The following is a 19517-nucleotide window of genomic DNA, read 5'->3' on the forward strand; positions in this document are numbered from 1 at the left end:
GAGTGGAACGAGCAATGGTCAGCAGGCTATATGCTCAATGCAGGAGCACCTCAGCAACAGCAGCTACCTGGAGTTAAGCTAAAACAGAACTGAAGTTTCCCAGTTCAAGAGGAGGACCTTAACCAACGTCTGTAGGTATGCTAATAGGGCTCTGGACATAAGTCTGCCTAATATGTACAAACTGCATTCAGTTCTGCACAAAGTCACCAAAGCTTTTGTCAAGCGGAGCAGCATAGGGTGGTCTGAGTGGATCCAGGCTACTCTCCAAATGACTGCTCTCCAAAGATGCCAGTGCTGCTCCTCCATCTCTCCTCTACTTTAGCTCTGCTTCTCTTTGAACCTGTAGTTTAACTCTTCATATTGGCAAAAAATTAGCCAAGGCTGAGTGGAAGGTGATTTGCCATATGTTGGGTTGGAATGCTAAACTGGCCCAGTGAAACTCAACAAGCACGTGGCCAAGCAGGACCTCCTGCTTTCAGCTGAAGGGCTGTCAGCCAGCGACTCCTCCCTCTTGTTATGAAGCATGGAGTCCTACTTTCTCCTTCACCAGAGCAAATACAAGCCAGGACTGCTCTGATCACCTGCTGAATCTGTTCCTCAGCATCTCCAAGAGCAGATGCTCGCCACCGTGTCTAGAGTGATGAAGGCTGCAAGAGAGACCTGAGGGTGCCGGGCACAGGGTGGGCTGCAGACATCTGGCTCAACAAGCTCGCTCCATAGTCACCAGGCTGGCTCTCATCTCCATTAGGTTTAAAATCTAAATTCCCAAGGGCTTGTCACAGCTGTGAGATAAGCGACACAACCAGGTCACACCAGGCAAGGAGCAACCATAAACAGGTGGAAATAACAAGCTGTGTATCTTGCTAACGTAGAGGGCAGAGGAAGGCTTGCTTGACTGAGTTTTGTTTTCATCTAATGTTTCACGCAATTAACTGCTGCAAAGCCCAAACTAAACAGCCTGAGTCTGAACTCACACATCCCATGCCCCAACAGCAAGTCCTTGCCACCAAGCTGCAGGGCAGATGGCTGCTCACAGTTCCCTGCAGTACCCCCCCACACTGCAAAAAACAAGATGATGGTGACCTTCAGGACATGGGGCACAATGCTGAGATGGTCACTGAGCTCTGGTACAGCCCAAAGGCCGTTGAACAAATTTTATTCTCATTCCATTCTCTCCCTTGACCAGGTATTTGCCAGATCCTGTGGTAAACTCAGCCAGAAGAAAATTAACTGTAGCAACAAAAAGAATAACCTGATGATTTAGCTCTCGGAGCAGGCCCACTGTGGGATGAGGTGGGTGTCATGGTGAGCGTGAGGAAAGGGGTGAGACTACGCAGAGCACAATCAGACCCAGAATTCAGGTAGTGGCAGCATCTGTTCCCTTTCACCGGTCCAACCTTCAATGAGTTGGAAAGAGGTCCTTTTTTTCCAAAATCAGCAGAACTGAGAACATGGATGAGATTTAGAAGGGTTACTCACACATCACAACCCTATCCTCACGACGCTTCTCCTAGCCAGGTTTTCTAAAAACATGAGGAAAACAGATCACCAAATCAAATCCATGTCCTTCCGAACTCTGAACAAACATTGATGCTGTATTTTACACTCCTTACAGAACATTATTCTGGGAACTTCAGTAAGAACTGTCCATAAATAAACTCCTTACGTTGGAAGTTGGCCTTTTCTTCTATACTGATCTGAAAATAGTAAAATCTCTTATTGTTGCCATGTAACAAACAACTGGATTTTCACATGTTTCAAAGTCAAATTTCCACAGACTTCTGCGCCTCTATTTTTAGTGTGCTTTTCCCGATAAGAAGCAACCAAAGACTTCCATAGCAGCCCAGTCACACAAGAAACTAACAAAAACACCCAAGCTATTTCAGCAGAAATCCAGATTGAGTATATAGAGGTACTTAATCATTAAGGGGTAAGAGTTCCTCATCAATGCTGATGTCACTCTAGATTTTCTGTAGATCTGCCTCAAAATGCCTTTTTTTTTTTAAAAAAAAAAAAAAAAAAAAAAAAAAAAAAAAGAACACGTTACTTTGCAAACAGATTAAGAAACATAGAACCATCCCATCCTTGTAAGGAACAATGAACCAGTATAAATATCACAACAAAAGATAAAGTAAGCACGGAAGTTTCATAATTGTTGGAATTCTCACTAACGTGGAAGATGAGCTCCACCTCAGTCTTTAAATCTTGTAACAACATGAGCAGCTTGCAAACATGCAGCAAGGCTACAAATCAATGAGGCAGGCCAGAATACTGCATCCAGACTGCAAGTAAGGTTGAATATGTTGCACCAAAGACTTAAAACTTGATACAGTATAACAGAATGGAGGGCACACTATACTTGTATGGAAGTGATAACCCAGCTGTCTCCGAGTTACAGTTTCAAGCTAAACGCAATATGCAGCAGGGCTGCCTTGCTGCACTGAACATGTTGCATACAAGATTTTATCCTCACAAGTAAATAACTAAAAGGATGTCAGCTTAGGGAAAAAGAAAAAAATTAATAGATGACTTTCTGATCTGCCCTTTTTTCAGTATCACTTTCAGTACTGGAAGACCCGCATTTCCTCCTAGGTAATGACACGCAGCCTGCAGGTTGCTGTTTGTTTGCTCTTATTCTCTACTTTTCCCTCCAGATGCCACGATCCCAGCTCAACCAATGCTGTGGGTCACACAGCAGCATCTCTGTCCTCTCTTGGTTGGGGTGGAATTGAGGTGGAGAGCAGCAGCTCAGCCAGATGAGGTGTTATGCCACTCCTGCCCCGCTCTCAGCATCTCTAGATTGTATTTTCCAGATGTGCATCTCTGACATCAAGGCTAAACATCAGTGATGGGCTGCAGTGAAATCAGAGCACCAAGGAAACAGAAGAATGGAAGATTTTAGCACCACAGCCAGTGGTACTATTAGAGCTTTTTGGAGGGTATGTGATGGGGCATCTGCTGTGGCACAGCAAATCATTAAAGCTTCCATACATTTAAAACACAAAAAACCTTGAAGCAATATTTTCCAACCTTTCACTAAGAGCAGGGGCCAAAATCACAGATTTTAAAGGTCTTCCACAGCTTTATTATTAGAAGTAGGAACCCTACTGATACCGATGAGTCATTTGTATTGGCGGAAACCAAGAACACCCATTTTCTTCAAGTGTTACAAAGCTCTCAATGTGGTTTTCTATTCATTACTGGTCAAAGTATTTGACTAAAAACAAAACAAGTGACAAGAGCTCACCTTTTTGTTATGAAAGCCTGTTTCATACCAGCTGATCTTGTTTACCATGTTTTTACAAATTAATGAAAAAGGAAGAAAAACACAGAAGACAACTGAGGACTTACAAGTCAGTAGCAGTAAATCCAGAACTGCAGGAGGATAATTCTCTCAGCTGATGTAAGGGCTTTTGTGACAGACTGAGAAAGAAAAAGAAAGGAGGGAAGAAAAAAAGCCATAACAAGATCAGTTAAAAATCCCTAGTCAGCAGAAGCTATCATTTTAGGATCTGTATGAGTAATCAGAAGGGAGACCGTAAATAAAGAAACAGTTGTATACAAGAGGGCAAGTTTTCATCCTCATGCAAATGAAGGAATCCTTTCGCACTGTGGGCAGGATTACTGCTGCAGGGGTAGAAGCCAGGTTCTCAGAGACAGGAAAATTCTGAAAATTAAAGACAGGCTACAATAAAGGTTTTTAAAGGTTAATCAGAATTCTTCACCGGCTTCAAAGGTTTCTGCCGGGGAAAAAAAAAAAAAAAGAAGGGCTGCAGGATAAGAGCCTGTAGGGCTGGTAACTCTCAAGAGAAAATACTACTTGCATGTGGGTCTTGCTGTATCCAAATTGGGAACAATGCATTGGTGGATGTTTTTGGTAAATCAAACATCCCATTCATAAAACCAGAAACAAAACAAACCCCAGAGGGTCAGTCCTGCTGGACACGTGTCACATCCAGATGTACTTCAAGCACAACAAACAGCAGCCAGCCTTAACGGCAGCATGCTTCAGTCTGACTAGGAAGACACCACAACGGAAGCAGTGACCAGAGAACCAAAAACAACCTTTGCACGAAGGGTCAGCACTGCCACACTCCTACTGTGGGCAGCTGACAGCAGGGAGCTACGGGCTGCACCAGACACGTGAGTCAGCAGGAGCAGCCCGCAGGAACTGCTGACACGTAGGATTGCTCGCACACGCGCCCAGTACACCTACTGCTAAACAGAGAGCAGGCAGCATGCAAATCGGGCCAAAAGTACACCTCCATACTCACAGTTCCTGTTTTCCTAGTTCAGGCTTCAATTTTAAAGCAATCACTAATGAAGGGAAGGAAAAAAAAAATAAAAAATACAACACAACAGAAAAACAATCCTCAATGGATGTCAGCTATAATAAGTAGCTATGATGAAGTCTCAAGGGTCATTTTGTTTTAGCTGCTTTTATTTAAACAGACATAACTGCTTTGCCTCTTTTCCAAGAGGAAAACTGCTGCCACACAGCCCAGAAGAGCATGGTGATGAGCAATAGGCAGCTCCTGCTCCTCTTAGCAGAAGAGCTCTGAACCTGTGCACCACAACCCATCCACCCATCACCACATAGGCTGTGCGCTGTCAAAGCTCAGGATCAAACATCAAGCCTCCAGCTTTCATGTAATCTCCTACTTGGGGCAAATGGGCAGTTTCCCAAGTTCTCCTGTTCCTAATTGCTGCCTCTTCTGTTAATAGCATAGCAGAGGAGGTTATTGTTCAAGTGACACACAGATTTCAGAAGTAAACCTCAGAGGAGCTGCCCCTTTTCAGTTTCAGCACAGCTGGTCATCCTCAGGTTGTTTCTCCAGCTCTCCCAACAAGACCACCACAACCAGCAGAGAAGCCTCCCAAATCCTATTTTTGATTGATGGAGCTAGGCTGTGCACGCAAACTCGCAGCACAAAGGTTTACCAGAACTTCATCCCTTCTTTCTTTTTATTTAGCTGTTTGGAACGTGCGGTTGCTCTTTGATCCACACTTATTACTTCTGGGAATGCAGGAGCTTCAAGTCCGTCGCTGGCCACAAAGACATTGGTATGCATTCCACTGCTCGCCTGCTTTAAAATTATAATTCATAGCCCAACCGTGGCACAGTGAGTAGCACTCTTTTCAATACACTACAAAGATGTTTCTGCCTAGCTATAAAGCAAAATGAACACATTGCAACTCAGCTGGCTGCATTCATACATTTTACATCTTCTCAATGCGAGCTTCAGATGAATGCGTAATATTCAGGCAGCTGCCAAGGTTAATGTCTTTTGGTTAAATTTAAAGAAACGATGACCACTTTTTTGTAAAAAGCCGAGTAAGCAATAGAACACTATTCTGAAAAACCTCAGGGAATTATTGGGAGTGGGAATCTACTGCCCATTCTGCTACAACAAAACCGTGTGGGCACCTCTTCAAATATCAGCAGAGAACGACAGCGACAGGCACTACAAAGGCTCTATTCCCCATTCTCTTCGAGCATTTGTAGTCAGGAGGAGCCCTGAAGCAGCAGGAGTAAGCTGGGCTCACAGAAAGCCGATATTTCAGTTCAAATTGAGATTTTCTTCAGCATGCTAATGGAATGACTTTTGTATTTTCTCTCACATACTTCAGCCCAGAGACGACTAATATACAGTCGAGTACACTAATACACACCCAGAACCAGCAGAGATGGAAATTCAGACCCAGAGGTGAGAGATGGAAGCATCCATGCCTTTAAACCCCAGACAGATCTGCTAAGTGGTGTAGATACATTCCTGCATCTTGTAAACTGAGAAACCACTCAGTTTAGTCTTCCTTTCAGCAAAAAGGCATGCACATTTTGATTGAAATATATAATCCATGTTCATATGACCTAAACAAAAATTGCAAAAGACTGATTACAAGTCACGTAATAAATGCTACTCAACTTGCACCAATAGCTTATTGCACAAAAATGCCATTACTACTGAAATCATTACTTTGCATATATTAGTTACACATCTCATTTTTCAGCTGGAGCTGCAGACACTCATTTGCCGCACTCTAAGAGGTCTTTCAAAAAAAAAATAAATCTGTGCACGTGCAAAGAACATCACAGGCACACAATGAGAAAACACTTCTTTGTGTTCTCCGCTTTGAATTCTTTGAAAAGATGGGATCGTTCATTCTCCTTTTTCTATGGCTAGCAATATTTTTAGAAAAACCTTAAGGAAAGCAACTCTCAGGCAATCACAAAAAACCAACTATCGCACTTCAGAGCAAAAACACAAGCAAAGAAAGTTTTAGAAGAAGAAAGGGTGAGCTTTCTTCTTCTCCTGCCACACACTACACACCACACATTGTCTATAGGGAGCTTTATTTCCAGCTCTTTGTCACTAACTGCACACAGACCAATACATAACATCACTGGCAGTACAGGAATTTGATTAAACTCGTTAATCCCACCACATCTCTGAGGCCATCCACAATGCCAAAGGTTTACCACAGTTTCCTCACGCCAGGAGTGTCAAGTTCAAGCCTGTTTACTGGAATTTGGACTGTCGCTCTGAGCTAGCACCTCCAACTTCCCCTTGTACACAGCTAAGAGGAGCTGCCCATCTCCTCCTGCAGAACAACCAGCAAAGCAAAGCAGGGAGGAGTGGGGAGTGTCCCACCCACGTCCTGCGAGACACCAACACCAGCAGATGCCCCAGATGCGGAGGACTGAGACAACTGCCCTGGCTCTCTGCTCCCAGTGCAGGGTCTGGCACACACCAGTGGGGATTTGTCAATGTGCCCGCAGCACTCGCACCATTGCGGCGGTCAATGTCTTTCCAATTGGGAAAGTCTTCATGAATTGCATGGCAAGCACGTGTTGGAAGGGGAATTTTATGGCTTGCAGGCTGTCAGGCACAAAGCCTTGTAAAACACTGCTTTAAAGATGTTACTACAACAGCCCCACAAACAACAGCTCAACATGTGGCGTTGCCACTTCATTCCCTCCACCTCAATGGTTTCGGTATTCACACACCTGGAGATGTCAGCATATCTGAGCATTGCCAACCTCCCCCAGTGGCACAGCACAGCCTCAGACTGTCCTCAACCCAAAATGGGCTGGAGACTCCAAACACCCAACTACAATAAGTTTAGAGGCAGATGTGAAGTCTTAAATGGATTTGTGCTGAGAGAACGCTGACACACCTTCAGCTACAGCAAACTGCACTTTCACAACCACTCCACCATCCCAACACACAATTCCAACGGGCTGCCTGCCGCTCCCACTTATTATTATCCGGGGCAGCGAGGAACACACTCTGCTCCACGAGGCTGGTGCCAGCTCCTAGCACACCCAGAGTAGCCCACAAATAGCCCGTGCCACATGAGGAGCGCTGCCACTTCACACCTCGCCACGCGCTGCGGCCGTGCTCGGCATCTCCCCACAGCCCTGAGCCAACAGGGAAGGAGGGAAGCGGGGTGAGCCCGTGCACCCCAAGGTGCGGTTGTGGGAGCGACGGGGGTGGGCACGGAAGGATGGGACAGGGCCCGCGCGTGCACACATGTGCGTGTACACACGCGGGTACGCACACATCGCGTATATACAGGCATACATACGCGCACAGGTACATATATATGCGTATAAATAGGCGATGCGTACACCCAGAGGACCGCTTGCGCTCCCCCCGTTACGCAACGCGTGGTTCCCCTCGCAGCGCTCCCGCACCGCAGCTCCGCGCAACAGCTGCTCAGGGCCGAGGAGGAGAGAAGGAGGAGGAGGAGGAGGGGGAGAGGAGGAAGGCTCCCGCCCGCCGCCGCCGCCCCACTCACCTCGCCGCGCCTCCGCGCAACTTTGGGGGTCGCCGCTGTCGCTGCGCTGCGGCCGGGGGGGCTCGGGGAAGGAGCGCTGCTGCCTGTTGTTGTTGTTATTGTTTTGGAATTTGTTGTTAACCGCTCTCTGCGGTCACCGACCTACACGCGGCCCTCCTCCCCGCTAAATACGAGGGTGTTTATTTAAAAAAAAAAAAAAAAAAAAAAAAAAAAAAAAAAAAAAAGCCGCGACCCAGAGGCACATCACATGGCGCTCGCTTTGAAGCCGCTGCTCCCTGAGCTGGAGCCGTGCGGGGAAAAATAAAGGGGGAAGGGAGGAGGAGGGAAGGAGGGGGCTGGTGGGGGCCGGAGGAGGAGAGAAAGCCGCAGCGGAGAGAGGAGGAGGAGGGAAGGGGGAGCGGCGCTGCCGGAGCGGCACCGGGGCCGGCGGCGGGGGCAGCCCGGGGCCGCGCGGCCCGGCCCGGCGCGGCGCGGGCGGAAACGGCGGAGGAGGAGGAGGAGGAGGCGGCGCTGGTGCTGCTGCTGCTCCGCGGCCGCTGCTGCCCCGCTCTGCCGCTGCCCGCGCCCCGCCGCCGCGCGCGCCCCGGCCCGGCGCCGCCCCCGCCCCTCAATCGCTACATTGTTGACATTCGCCAGGCTGACATCATCCTCCCCGCCCCGCTCCATTCACAACAACGCTACGCCAACGGCGCAGCGCGCCCTCCTTCGCCCGCCGCGGTCGCTACGCACGGAAAGATGCGTACGGCCGCTCCGCGAATAGCGGCGACGCGGACGCCCCGCCCCTCCCCTGCTGCCGAGGAGGGGGGCGGCGCATGCGCGCGGCTGGCTCGCCCCCTCCTCCTCTCTCCCCCCGGGATCTCTGTGTGTGTGTATATGTGTATGTGGTGCCAGCACCGGACTCCAGCGGCCGCGAGAGGCTCTGGGAGTCGTAGTCCACCACGAGGGGGACGTGGGGGCGGCCGCCATGGCCGAGGGGTCCGCCGCGAGCGCTTCGTGCGCGGCCACCGGAGCCTCCGGGCTCCGGGGAAGGCGTTGCGGGGGTCGGGCAGGCTTAGCCGTTTGGAGGGAGGGCGAGGCACCCACCCGACCGGCCCCGGCTGCCGCGGAGCCCCGCTGTTGATCCTAGTGATATTTTACGCGCTCCGCCCCCGGAGAAACCTCATCCTCCAGCTCTTGCCAACCGCAAGCGTCCAACAGTCATGAGTCAGCCCTGCCAAACATCAGAGGAATAGATAAGCGCTCCCGAGATTAAAAACAAAAACAAACGCCCGTGAGGCCGTCCCGGCGCGGGGTGCTGCCCGCCGGCTGGGCTGGGGCGCGGGTCTCGGCAGCGAGGCCGTAGTGGCAGCAAACGCCAATAAAGAACGATGTTGACCTGCAGCTTACACAAGCACAGTTTGGTAATTAACGTGTGCCTGTCTGCTGTTTTGTCGGTGTTGGTATCACAAGTATTCATCCTGATTTTCCCCCTTTACCATTCAGTAAACGCTTTCTGCATTGTTCTTGGAGCAATTTTTGCGACGTCGTTTAACTGAACTTTGGAACTGGCTGCTGCATTTTTCAAAGTCTGCTTCATTACAGAAAACTGTGCAAAGATGGCATGTCAACACAAAATCAGCTCTTCACATGTGACGTCAGACATACTGCCACTTTTCAAAAGCAACGCTCTCCCCTGGCTTGCATTTTATATGGTTGTCTGCTCGTGTAAAGCGAGAAGCATTCTGGTTTAGCACCATGTTACCCCTGCGTTTTGTAGCTGCATGTGGCAACAGAATAATGTCCCGCTGGAGAATTTGACTCATAAACTTCAGTTTCCCTCTGCAAGTGATGCTAGTACAAAGCTTTGCTCACAAGCGCACGTAGGTTCTGGTTCTGCAGACATATGCAGTGTTTAACACATGGCGAGTCCCACCGTGTAGTGTCATGTGTTTAAATGCTAACAAGGCTGGGTCTCCGTGTCGCCTTGTATTTCCTAGAGACACAAAAATAGTTTTGTATTGGCATGGGAGATAAAAATGCTATATTCAGAAGGACTCAGATAAAAATAAGTCACACAGCATTTGTTATGCTTTACTTAGCACTCTGCACACCCATTATGTCACTGCATTCAAAGTGTGCATCCTCTGTTGTTTACAAACTGCGCTGCACAAGATGCATCTCCAGGTAAGTCAAAGCTGGTCAAGCAGAAAACTCAGCAAAAAAAATTGCATAAACCTCAGCACAGAGCACACTTTTCTGAAAAGCACAATAATTACTATTTATCTTACTGTCCAGCATTTTGAAATGCACATTACTGTTTGATGTTAAGTGAGCTTAAAGTGATTTTACTGTAGCCTGTTAGGCCTTATACTAGTAACCTGGGGGAAAATCTGACGGTGGATTTTCAAAGACAGGAGGAACGTTGCACGAACCAAACAAAATCTACCATTATAAAATGCTATTTTTATATTATGCACCTTACATTTTAATGCACTGGCTCCCTAATACAGCCCCAAACAGCATATATTGCCGTAGCACTTCCAGCCTGATCCTGTTTTGATTGCATTCAATATTTTCACACCTCAGTTTTTTGTAAATGTAGCTATTTCTGCATCTTTTTTTTTTTCCTTTTTTTTTTTTTCTTTCTTTTTGAAGCCAAACATACCTCAGACAAATGAGTTTTTTGAATAGATGTTGCATACGGTCTCTTGAAATGATCAACAGTTTGTCAAGCAACAATGCCAAAATAAGGTGAGAGCAAATGTAGAGAGAGGCAAAGTAGAAGATATTCCATGAATAGTTTAGGAATAATTCACCTAGAATGCCACAACAACATTCTCCAAACAAAGCTGCCTCAGTAGGTTTTACAACTGGCTTCAGCTCAACTTTATAGATGTAGTTCCTTACTACGTATCATCTTTACCAATGTCTTAATTAGGCAGTTTCCCCACAGCACGGTGACTTCATCCCTTCAGAGAGGACTGCCTGGCTCAGCTCGGGGCACTTGACCTACTTTCCAGTATTTTCTTTGTGGATAACACAAAACTTTCCAGAATGTTTGAAATATGAATATCTATTTCAGTCACATTTCATATGTATATTTAAAAGATTTTAAATGAATACAATATTGTAAAACACGTCCCAACATCCCTGTCTGAGATCTCGTTTGCATATCAATCTTGTAAGTTGAATAGTCTTAATAGTGCCACTTGTTGGAGAGCCCTGTGTATTGCAAGATATTTCAAGTACATATTTATGAAACAAATTGCTGTTCCCCAATAAGGAGTAATTCCTAATTTAAGGTGCTACAGGAAGAGATGGAAATATTGCACAGGACAATTTTTGCTGCAGTCGCTTCAACCAGAGTGACCTGAAGACTCTCTGAGTGGGCAACATGTTGTTAGTGGATTCAAAATCTTATGCAACTCCATCTTTGTAGTGGTAATGAAATAGTGAAAAAGGAAAATAAGGGCAAATTAATCTAATTGAGGGAATTGTAATTTCCTTCCACTGTACGTTTTACCTAGCAAGCATTAGGGTGAAAAAGATGGGCTTTCCTGGATAAGCCCTGATGCTGCACACAGTTCTAAGTCATCGTTGATAATTATGCACATACATATTCTCCTGGGTTATGCGGGTAGAATTCACGAGATTGCATCATTCTCTTTGCAGTGATTAAGAAATTCACAGTTGATTGCTGATTACGCTACAGGCGCCGTATGTCTTTTTGCAACCAGGTTCAAACACACTCCAGGTAGACTGCGTTTCCAGGAGTGCTGACAGTACGAACAGCACACACTGAGTCAGTGACTGTGACAGCTAAGAAGGAGACATTGTCGTGGTGCACGATATCAAAGATTCGCAGTGTAATATCTCCACAGCATGGCTTGACGTAACACGAAAAGCTTCACAAAGGAACATTTGCCATGCACAGAGCATCAGATCTCTGGTGTGATATTTTAAGGAGCCAGTGAGATATCGTGTTTGAAATATATTGAAGTATTAACAAAGCATTGTTGCCCAGGCTAAAATTATTGTGTCAGAAGACAAGGCAGGGAAAAAGGCAGGTGCTGACCTTTAAAATATGATGTGGATAACATCATGTGAAGAGGTTTTCAAGGAGCTCGTAGCTTCAAGAAATTTAGGGTCAAGAATCATTTTGGTTTACATACAATGTCCAAACCCTTTGTATGGTCACTAAAAGAGTTGTTAGGATCTGGTCTTTTTCTTGTTCAAAAAAAGAGCAGTGAACAATTCAGGCTGCCTGCTTGTTAGGGTTGCCAGACTTTAGTTTAGCATAGAGCGATTAGGGAAAAGCAATTGCAACACCTATCTTTGTTAGACAAATAGGATGAACAGCCTAAAAATTATTTTCATTGGTTATACGGGAGATCAGAATTTGTCAGCCTCAGAGTGACACAATTCTAACAGCCTTCTGCTGTCTTGGAGCTAAATGCTGCAAATGACAGTCCAAGTATGGCCTGCAGTGAGTCCTGGAGTCAGCTGGTGAGGTTAAGGCTTAACCTTTTCCATTGTGTCTTTGAATCAGTGCTTTCTTCTGGGAAAGAAGATTAGATCTATCACTGCTTTCATTTTTAATTATTTTTTTTACTTAGTGTGTAAACTGTGATTTACAATTCGGAGGTAATGTTTCAGAATTTATCTTTAGAATTTTATTTTAAAATACAATATAAAACAACATTATATATTAGCTTCTGGAGGTCAAGTCTTTCAAATTTCCCTATTCTGCAAGCTTAGGTGATCTCAGAGTCTCCTTCCAAGAACAGGGACATCCATAATGACATACTTAAACCGCAGTTGATTTAAACCTAAGAATTGATGCAGGCAAAACTGTTCCAGAAGTTGTCTGAGGGCAACTGTGGGCAAACCCCAACCTTGTTTTAGCTAAACTTACCCTAAATGCTTGTTTTTTTCAACAACCTCTCTCTTATCTGGAAAATTATGTGAAGATACCTGCAGCAAACCTTAAGAACATGGACCTTGGCAAGTCCATCATGCTGCAAATGAAAGAATGCATAGGATAAATGGGAAAAAGGTGCTCACTGCTGAGCACTGCTCAGAGAAAGAAATCTTCTAAGTCTGGAAAACAAGGAGAGCATGCAGAGATTGATCTAGATGTGATGGGGCTGCATTTGAGCTCCAGACACTACATACCAGGTAGGACATTTATTTTGGTTCCAGCCCTCATTCGAAAGTGCAGAGATATTTCTGAGCAATCTCAGTTCCAGTTCTGATATATCAGAGCACACCAGTATTCAGTGAGGATTTCATTCAAAGTTATGATTTTGGGAAGGAATGGAAAATGGGAATAAAAAAACCCACCAACTCTATTCCGTGGTGAGAGATTACTATTTTTAAGGAGTCTTTTACTCTGTGTAGTCTTTAACATCAATGAGAGTTTATGCACACGCACCAGTGGCTGACTAGACCCGAATTCATTAATTAGAGTAAAAGCCTTGAGGTAATTATTACTCACAAACAAAAATACTGGATTGGTAATGACTCTGAATTGTTAGCACATGTAATTCTGCTTTCACTGGGTAACTGTAACAGAGGCTTTGTGTAAGTAAATTCCTCTTGGGCTGGGCTGCACAACCACAATGCAGGACATGCTGCTGTTGTTGAGGACACTGCAAGGCTTTCGGAGAGAGCCAGGGGAAGTGACACATTTACACGTGCAGGGACATAAAATATAAGGTTCTCAGTATCACAGAATGACTTGAGTTCAAAGGGACATTAAAGAACACCCGGTTCCAAACCCCTGTGAGGGGCACAGGCACCTTCCACTAGGGCAGGTTGTCCAAAGCTCAAAGCCTGGTTTGACAGTCCTATGTGGTTTAATAATTAAGGATACTTCATGCGTGAAACATGGCTGGAACATAAGAAGTCTTTTGCAGGTTGAAAATATTTTCTGTCTGAGCATCTACTAGAGAAGGACCGGCAGCATGGATGGAAGGAGCAGACAGCAGGTAGGAGAGCAGCAGCCTGTGCTGCTTCTGGTGGTCTTTTACCAGATGCTGGAGTATTTGAGATTCATTACTGTTGTTTTCACTCACGTTAATGAACACAGTTTGATTTGTTTACTTATCACACAGATTGCTTTTGCCTTTTTTCAAAAAGGCTGTGGGAATTTCTTGCAATTTAAGCAAAAGACTGGAATAGGACATTTATTTCTGGAAGGATGAAAATAACTTTTTTATTAAGAAATATTTACAATCTATATCCATGTATTTTCTGATTAACAGGTAGAGTTGTTGAAGTGTTTGCATTTAAGGCAGAGGTCAAGTCTCTGCTATTGTTCTGTTTTGGACAGAGTGCATTGGCTTGCAGTGTGCCTGTGGTTTTTTTGTAGCTGCAGAAAATAATTGTGATCCCTGATTAAGGGAGTGATTTAAAACTGCTCTTTGCTGTGTTAACTTGAAGTTGTGAACTCCGAAGTTCTGTTGTGAATAGCCTATGAATAGAAAAGGGGCTCTGCTGGAACTCTCCATTATGTTTGAAGTATGTAGAAACTGGAGATTGAAAAGACCCACTAGTTCACTGAATTCATTGCACAGGCAAGACAGAAACTCTTTGCACAGTGATACCCTTCCTACATTTCTCAAAAAAAAAAAAAAAATGGAGAGAGAGAGAGAAAGAAAACATGTTGAGACATTTCTGGAGAAAATGCTTTAACACAATGCAATCCATTAGGATGTCTGTATTTTGACCCAGCCTGCCATTGAGGCAATTTTTGCATCAAATTTTCAGTGTCAGTTGCAGAATGACTAAAATATTAAAGCCTTATGGAGAACAAAGGTGATTTATTATATATTTCTTGCTCTTACACTGAAAGGAAATATTATTTAGTCCACAGCTATTGATATTCTCATGTTCTTCGAGGAACTGTTAGCTTAGTCTAAATTTAGAAGTTGGGAAAATATACCAAAGGTTGATTATATATATTATATATATGTAACTTTTAAATAAGAATCTCTCCCAAAATAAACAACTGTCAACCTGCAATGCCTGAAATTCACGTAATGGTTTCAGCAAAAGCTTGAAAGCAATCAGTAAGGAAGCATAAGCTTGGTGACGTTTGGTGATTAGTGAAAATGAAACAAGGGAAGGCTGCATATAGTGACAAGTAAATTCCATGAAAAGTTTCAATCATCTGATAATTGAACCTAATTAAATTTAACTAGACATATAGATCAAGAAACCTTTTTTTTAGTGGATTTCTGTAGGACATTGGTAGAGTTCCTCAAAGTGATAGACTTGCTTTCTACAATTTATTTGTGGCACAGCCTACTTTTGTCTTTAGCTTATGAAATTTGGTCTAGTTTGTTGCTGCTACTTTCTTTGTTAAAAGGTAAAATGCACATTGGGCAAATGTTCTAGGGCAATTTGCATAAAAAGTGATGACAAAGAGCAATTAATTCCTCATTATTATGCAGCAAAATGCTACTTTGCTCCTAAGTGACTGTAGAGTACGTTTTTTTCTCTGTGTGTAAATTTGTTGCAGCATTATTCTAAAAATAGTACTTAAGGGCCCTCTGCACTCTTTATAAATCAGGGTCTCCCACACTCCATTCAACTCTCCATGGAGAGATTTCTTTCTCACGCGCTCTTAACACTACAAGTATCACCCAAAACGTTCATCACAATAATAAGCATCAGAATTTTGTTAGATAAAGCAAGATAGAGGAATTTAATATTTTGTCAAATTAGATCTCTATCCTTTTTATCTTGAGATCAGTATTCAAAGTACACTCGGATCACACACAAATAGAAACATATTTCTACCACACACAGCTAGTCTGTGCAGAACAAAGAGTTGAGATATCGTTTTCTGTGAAGGCTTGATTCCGAGTACAGATTTCATTACTGGCTCACCATAGGATAATGAAATTCCTCCAGGGCAAAGATGAGGTACATCAAAGAGGCAGCGTGGAGAGGCAGACTTTGTTAGTGCATGCTCTGTCACCTGCATTACTGGTCCTTGCCTGCCTTTAATTTGTAAGGAAATGCTAGTAATTCAAAACCTTTTATTGGACCTACATATTTATGTATATACATTCACATATAGATGTACACAAATGTGCACACAGAAACATGTATTTTTCAAAATACAAAATCTGCTGGATGTTACATGATTTCTCTGCAGCTGAAGTGGAATATGGAAAATAATTAGTTTCTGACTAGCAAAAATGACCTATGCAGATGCTGAAAACATCCTTACGTTTAGTAAATAAATGCTGTCTGCACCCTGTAGATAAGTAACACTGCATGCAACTTTCCCTTTTTATTTCTGTAGCGATTCAGAGTGACTTCGGTGCTTATGGAAATGAGAGGCAAATATTCAGCAAGACCAGGAGCTGTGGAGGACATGAATCACTAAAGCTTTCCCACAAGGCTTTGCCAATATGGAACAAAAGGGTTGCCCTACAGAAACGCATCATGGCTCTATCTAGTCCAGCATCCCGCCCCTGGCCGCATCCAGTAACTGGTGCTTCAGAGCAAATCAAAACCACAGCAAGCACCTAGCTAATTATGAGATGCTATGTGCAGAGGAAAAAAGGTTGATCCTGACTCACAAGAGAGCAGTTTATGCCCCGAAGCATGAGGTTTGATTTCCCTTGTATCCGTTTGCTTAACTCACACAGTTGCAAATACAATTTATGCTTAAAAGAGTTTCTAATCCTCTGTTGGATCCTAATCAACAATCTGCCTCCATAACCCGAGTTACCAGGAAGTTCTTCGGGCTGAGTGCATTCTGCATGGAAGCTTTGCTAGTTTAGGGAAAGTTTTTCAGCTTTGGCCTAACACCCACTACCCTGAGGATCAGCTCTAATTGCTCTGATGAAAAACATCCAGACTACTACTCCCTTCCCCTTGAGACCTCTGTATGGGAATCAGTTAATTCTGCACCCCTACATGCCAATCTGTGCTTTTGGATGGGTTTCCTTCACCTATATGGGGAAGTGGCTCCCACTTTCTGTCCTCCTAGAAGTTTGGGCAGGTCTCCCCTGAAATCAGGAGCAGCCTGCCTGGAGGGGAGCTGTCTGTTGCACAAGAAGGGAAGGATAGGCAGAAAAGTGAGGCAGAGGAGAAGTTCATGGGAGGTAGCAGGAAGCCCCCCTTTCTGCTCCTCCAGCATTTTCTCAGTAGCTCCTCTTGAGCTGCTCATTTCTGGGAAGGGATTGTCCTGCTCTACTCCGTGCTGATACAGCCTCTCTTAGAGCCCTGTGTGCAGTTTGGGGCACCACAATATCAGAAGGACATAAAACTGTCAGAGAACACACAGAGGAGGTCTACGGAGATAGTGAAGGGTCTAGAGGAGCATCTGAGGTCCCTTGGTTCATTCAGCTCAGAGCAGAAGAGGCTGAGAGGAGAGCTCATGGCAGCATGCAGCTCCTCACAAGGAAGTGGAGTGGCAGTGCTGATCTCTGCTCTCTGGTGACAGTAACAGGACCTGAGGGAATGGCATGAAGCTGCATCATGGGAGGATCAAGTTGGGCGTTAGGGAAAGGTTCTTCATCAGAGGGTGGTTGATCGTGGAACAGGCTGCCCAAGGCAGGGAGCATGGCCCCAACCTGCCAGAGTTCAAGCACTGTTTGGACAGTGCACTCAGACATAGGGTTTGAATTTTGGGTGATGATCTATGGAGCAGAGTTGGATTTGATGATCCTTGAGGGCCTCTACCAAGTCAGGATCTTCTATGGTTCTGTAATTCTATTATTCTATGAAAGGCAGATACAAAAAAAAAAAAAAAGTCTTAAATGCTCCCTATGGACCATAAATGCTTAAGCTTAAAGATGCCACCCTGGCTTCCTAAATAACAAGGTGCCTCAACAAAGAGATGCCCAAATTCTCTAGGACTGAGAGATTTTCACCTCAAAGCTTCTTCTTTGTGATCTGATGTTGTGATTTATATGCATGCTGTGCTTCCAAGGCAGCTCAAAACAGCCCTCATTGGACTCGCTGCAATCCCATCCTCATCTCTGTGTTTTCCCATATATTCTCTGTATTATGCTTCCTCCTTGGGCAGGCACTGGTGTTTGTTTGACCTCGCAGTAAGCTGGTTCAGGAGGTAAATGGGATGCACATTTCTTCATAGGATTAGTTTCTGCCAGCTTAACATCCTGAACCAGCTGACTGGCAGATCAGAAGAGACTAGGGCTGGGGAAGGAATAGGAATGGAAGTCTGGGGACAGACAAAGTGGCCAGGACCTGCAGGAATGCACAGCCTCAAGAGTCCAGCAAGAAATCACTCCTCATATTGGTACTCCACAGTACAAAAGTAATCTACTTTGGGCATGCGTAGAATGAAAATCAGTAGATCTACTGCCAGATGACCAATGTTTCCCACTGACTCTTGTGGCATGAGCAGAGTGAAGCCTGTACTATTGGGACTGCTGTCACCATTGCATGGCACTAAAATGCCAGCAAAAGCAAAGGGAGCAATGGGTGCCACGCCTTGCAGCTATGACCACCTTTCTCCTCCTCTGGTAATATTCTGAAATCTTTGCCTTAAGGTCAGCCCATGATCACTTCCAAGATTCCTGGGTGAGTGGGGTTTCCTCTTTGAGCCTGTTGTGTGACACACACACTCCATGTAGCATCAGTAGCATGATGTGTGGAGAGGAACCTATCTTTCAGCATCCAACCCAGCACAGGCAATTGGGGTGCCAGGAGGAGCTGTGCTTCAGTACCAACCACTTTCAGAGCAGCTCGAATCCCATCTAAAATCATTCTTCCGAGTAACTCAATACGGAGGGCTTATAATCAGACTGTGATCCAGAATATTCATTCTCCAGAAACCCACAACACCTCAGAAAGATTGTGTAAGGTCTGAAATGGAATGTGGTGTGTTCATCTGATTATACAGTGTGAATAATTTGCTTAAGTGTCGTCCACTGGGAGAGTGAGAGGGATGTCTTCGATAAGTTATACTGAAATTCCCTGAAAAAACTATGCCATTTCATATGAAGAAACACTCATTTCTCCTGTACACATGTGTAGGACCTCATTTTACATGCCAGGGTTGTATATGTGTGATCTACTAAAATCACTTGCTATCTTCCATAATCTATGCTGCTGTTCAACCTTAGCAATGTGCATAAACTTCAGCAATGCATTGTCACTCCTCTCTACATCACTGTGAAAGATCACCTGAAGAGCAGACCTGGTCATGGGGCGTGCTGCATGTGTCACCTGCTCTGCTTTGGAGAGGCCGGGTCTGAAACAGAATGACACAGCAGAAGAGAAATCACAGTCAGCAAGGTGTGAAATTCCATGTGTGGCAGTAAGGCATAAAAATAGGTAATGGGCTGGCAGTTGGCACAGATATTCAACCTGGTGATATTATCCTGGGAGCAGTGTGTTCAAGGGGGACCCAGCTTTCTTGAAGGGAAATGTTCCCCTTTTTGTTCAGTCAGCCTTTTCACAAAAACTCACTATGAGCAGATATATACAATAGCAAGGGGAAGGTGTGATGGTTAGCCTTTAATTCACCAAGGGTTTAACATTTGCTATTGTCATGTGGTCCTGCACTGAACTTCTTTGTTTCCTATTGTGTAATCCATTTATAACACAGGATACTAATCCACAATTTGTAATATCACCCTTTGTTCTGCTATGAGGAGCTTCCTTAATTAGCTGAGACTTTTTGCAGGTTTGAAAGGAGAATACTGCAGCACAACTGTGTAACTGTGCTGGCTTGATTATGCTTA

The 19517-nt window shown here is 44.7% G+C and overlaps 1 protein-coding gene across 2 annotated transcripts in view; it reads right to left on the bottom strand.

Annotated features, from left to right (window-relative positions):
* Positions 1-8242, bottom strand: part of BACH2 (BTB domain and CNC homolog 2) — a 182590-nt gene extending 174348 nt beyond the window's left edge. For both annotated transcript variants that reach the window (XM_052676992.1, XM_052676146.1), the window contains exon 1: positions 7804-8242. The gene's annotated coding sequence lies outside the window, so the exon portion shown is untranslated. The remainder of the gene's footprint in view (positions 1-7803) is intronic.
* Between the last annotated feature and the right edge of the window lie 11275 nt (positions 8243-19517).

This window comes from Tympanuchus pallidicinctus, unplaced genomic scaffold (assembly GCF_026119805.1).
Source record: "Tympanuchus pallidicinctus isolate F22 unplaced genomic scaffold, pur_lepc_1.0 scaffold1, whole genome shotgun sequence".
Lineage (NCBI taxonomy): Eukaryota > Metazoa > Chordata > Aves > Galliformes > Phasianidae > Tympanuchus > Tympanuchus pallidicinctus.